The following is a 3746-nucleotide window of genomic DNA, read 5'->3' on the forward strand; positions in this document are numbered from 1 at the left end:
CGAATTGGGGGGGTAGGGGAGGTGAGAGAGAAAGATAGAGAAACCCCTTCAGACAAGGGGGTGCAGAGAGTGAGGCAGGTTGATTCAGATCCCATGAGAGGGCAAACAAACCTGATTGAAGACCTTCCTCCATACTGGTCCTTGGAATCCCTACAATGTATTTTGCAGTTCAACTCATTTGCTTTTAGGACTTCAGCAGACAAAATATGTACTAAATAATTTTTTGAAAAATTATTTGAAGTAACTAATATCACTCAAAATACTGTTAGGAGCATATCACTGTCATGGCTGTCCCCTCTGAGGAGAGACAGAATAATTGGAGGAAATTCAACTTTGAAAGAACACTTTACTAAAAAAGATCTCCTCTCTCTCTCTCTCTCTCTCTCTCTCTTTTTGATGTACAAGAAGAGAAATTTGCAGATTCTTTTAGCAGTTAATTGGAACGTTGGAATACATTTTTCACTTGCTTATCTACTTTGGAAACTGCAGTCTTTTTTTTTTTTTTAAATAACATTTTTTTTTTTTTAAACTGATGACTTGATACATTCCAGCACCATTCTGAGCATGTGGTGTGCATTTGGTTATTGTGTCCACAAGCAACCCTTTGATGTAGCTATTAGTAGCCTCATTATATAAAGAAAGCAGGGGACTTTTCCAGAAGCCTCCGGGAGCGCGCGCCTCCTGGCCACGCTGCGCCGGCGTTGGGCACTCGGCGCGCCGCCAGGTCTCTTCCTCTTCCTGAGCTGGTTAGCCATGGCGGCCGTGAAGACTCTGAACCCCAAGGCCGAGGTAGTTCGAGCCCAGGCGGCGCTGGCGGTGAACATCAGCGCGGCCCGGGGCCTGCAGGACGTGCTGAGGACCAACTTGGGGCCTAAAGGCACCATGAAGATGCTGGTTTCGGGAGCTGGAGACATCAAGCTCACTAAAGACGGCAATGTACTGCTTCATGAAATGCAAATTCAGCACCCGACAGCCTCCTTAATAGCCAAAGTAGCAACAGCCCAAGATGACATAACTGGTGATGGTACCACTTCCAATGTCCTAATCATTGGCGAGCTACCGAAGCAGGCGGATCTCTACATTTCTGAAGGTCTTCATCCCAGAATAATAACAGAAGGATTTGAAGCTGCAAAGGAAAAGGCACTTCAGTTTTTGGAACAAGTCAAAGTAAGCAAAGAAATGGACAGGGAAACACTTATAGATGTGGCCAAAACATCTCTGCGTACTAAAGTGCATGCTGAACTTGCTGATGTCTTAACAGAGGCTGTGGTGGACTCCATTTTGGCCATTAAAAAACAGGATGAACCTATCGACCTCTTCATGGTTGAGATCATGGAGATGAAACATAAATCTGAAACTGATACAAGCTTAATCAGAGGTCTTGTTTTGGACCATGGGGCACGGCATCCTGATATGAAAAAAAGAGTAGAAGATGCATACATCCTCACATGCAATGTGTCATTAGAATATGAAAAAACAGAAGTGAATTCTGGCTTTTTTTACAAGAGTGCGGAAGAGAGAGAGAAGCTTGTAAAGGCTGAAAGAAAATTCATTGAAGATAGAGTTAAAAAAATAATAGAATTGAAAAAGAAAGTTTGTGGTGATTCAGATAAAGGATTCGTTGTTATTAATCAAAAGGGAATTGACCCATTTTCCTTAGATGCTCTTGCAAAAGAAGGTATAGTAGCTCTGCGTAGAGCTAAAAGGAGAAATATGGAAAGGCTGACTCTTGCTTGTGGTGGAGTGGCTCTAAATTCCTTTGATGACCTAAGTCCTGATTGTTTGGGACATGCAGGACTTGTCTATGAATACACATTGGGAGAAGAGAAGTTCACTTTTATTGAGAAATGTAACAATCCTCGCTCTGTCACATTATTGATCAAAGGACCAAATAAGCACACACTCACACAAATCAAAGATGCAATAAGAGATGGCTTGAGGGCTGTTAAAAATGCTCTTGATGATGGTTGTGTAGTTCCAGGAGCAGGTGCAGTGGAAGTGGCAATGGCAGAAGCCTTGATTAAGTAAAAGCCCAGTGTAAAAGGCAGGGCCCAGCTGGGAGTTCAAGCATTTGCTGATGCATTGCTCATTATTCCCAAGGTACTTGCTCAGAATTCTGGTTTTGACCTTCAGGAAACACTAGTTAAAGTTCAAGCAGAACATTCAGAATCAGGTCAACTTGTCGGTGTGGACCTGAACACAGGTGAGCCAATGGTAGCAGCCAAAGTAGGCATATGTGATAACTATTGTGTAAAGAAGCAGCTGCTTCACTCCTGCACTGTGATTGCCACCAACATTCTCCTGGTTGATGAGATCATGCGAGCTGGAATGTCTTCTCTAAAAGGTTGAATTTGAAGCTTCCTTCATGTCATCTGAATCATGAAGACTATAGAGTGATCCTAAGAATATAGCGACAATTTTGTCCAAGCTTCAAACAATTTTCAAAAGCATCTTCTTTTCCCATATGAAAAAAGAGAACACTGACACACCTAAATTCTGAAGTTCTGAAATTACAGTATTTTTTTAAATTGCACTGCAGTGTACACCCATCAAGCAGGTCGTTTTTACCCAATGAGAAGGATGTTTGCTTTAGCTAGAGTGATAACAAAAGTCCCATGTTAGTTAAGTATATGTTATCTACCTTGTTATTAAATGTAGCTTGAAAAACAAATTGTAATGGTTTAGTAATTTCTTCTAATGGACGTATTCTCATTTATCCATTGTTACACTTGGAAGTTTTCGCTAATACAAATACTAAAGTAACTTAAAATTTTGAAAGCGTCCCTTTTTAGTAAATTCCTGTGAGTGAAACTATTGGATCTTGAGACTTCTAGTGATTTCCAAGCAGCTGTGCTTAAATATGCTCCCCAGAAGAGCCGTGGTGAACAGAAAGACTGGGGAGCTGAGTGAGCCCAGAGTGTGACGTGGGGGAAAAAGGCCGTCTCACCACTGCTGCCTCCACTCCTTTCAGGCCACGGCTGAGGGGTGGATTCTCCGCGGGTCATGTCTTCACACCCCCGAGCTTGTGCCCTTCCTCCCACGGTTTCGGTACCGTCGGTGTATCTCTGCAGCCCCCGCCCCCAAAGTTGTGTGTTGTGAAGCTTTGTGTTTTGGGGGGCTTGGCAGCTGCCTAAGTACATGCATAATAAATGTTAAGTTGAAACCTTTAAAAAAAAAAAAAAAAAAAAGAAAGCAGGGTCATTGAGTAACTCGCAGGTCCTTACACAGCCCGAGTTTGGATTCGAGCACAGGTCTGCTGGTCTCCAACATTGGTGTTCTTCTTCCATTGTACTATTCTCATCAGCCTCTCAGAATTTTTTAATGTTCTGATTTTCTATGCTGAAGTTAATCTTTTTGCTAAATCAAATTTTTGGGAAGTGTAAGTAATTAATTGAAAACAGAATTCCCATAACTATGCTGTTTTCTTTCTCCATGCTATCTAATTTGTAATTGCTGATATTCTCTCCCATGTCCTCCCATCAACACTTCCTATGCTGATCTGCTTGGTTATCAGTTAGTCTTTGATTCCTTGGTAATCTGATTTTCAACATCACCATTTTATACTGAATAAATGCTATGCAATGTAAGAAGAACTAAGATGCGTCACTTACCTCAGCATAAAAATGATGATCCTGCCTTACTTCCTAATAATATTAAGAAAATTCCTTGTCATTGAAAACCATGCTCATGTAAAGTCATCAATTAACTTCCAGGGAGGAATCCATTTCTCATTTTATCGAGTTTAC

At 41.5% G+C, this 3746-nt stretch overlaps 1 pseudogene across 1 annotated transcript; it reads left to right on the forward strand.

Moving 5' to 3' along the window:
- Positions 1-653: 653 nt before the first annotated feature.
- LOC309848364 (T-complex protein 1 subunit zeta pseudogene) lies at positions 654-3192 on the forward strand (annotated as a pseudogene). Its single transcript has one exon. The product of its transcript is annotated as a T-complex protein 1 subunit zeta pseudogene (transcript).
- The last annotated feature ends 554 nt before the right edge of the window (positions 3193-3746 follow it).

The sequence above is a fragment of the Mustela nivalis genome (assembly GCF_964662115.1).
Source record: "Mustela nivalis genome assembly, chromosome: 14".
Lineage (NCBI taxonomy): Eukaryota > Metazoa > Chordata > Mammalia > Carnivora > Mustelidae > Mustela > Mustela nivalis.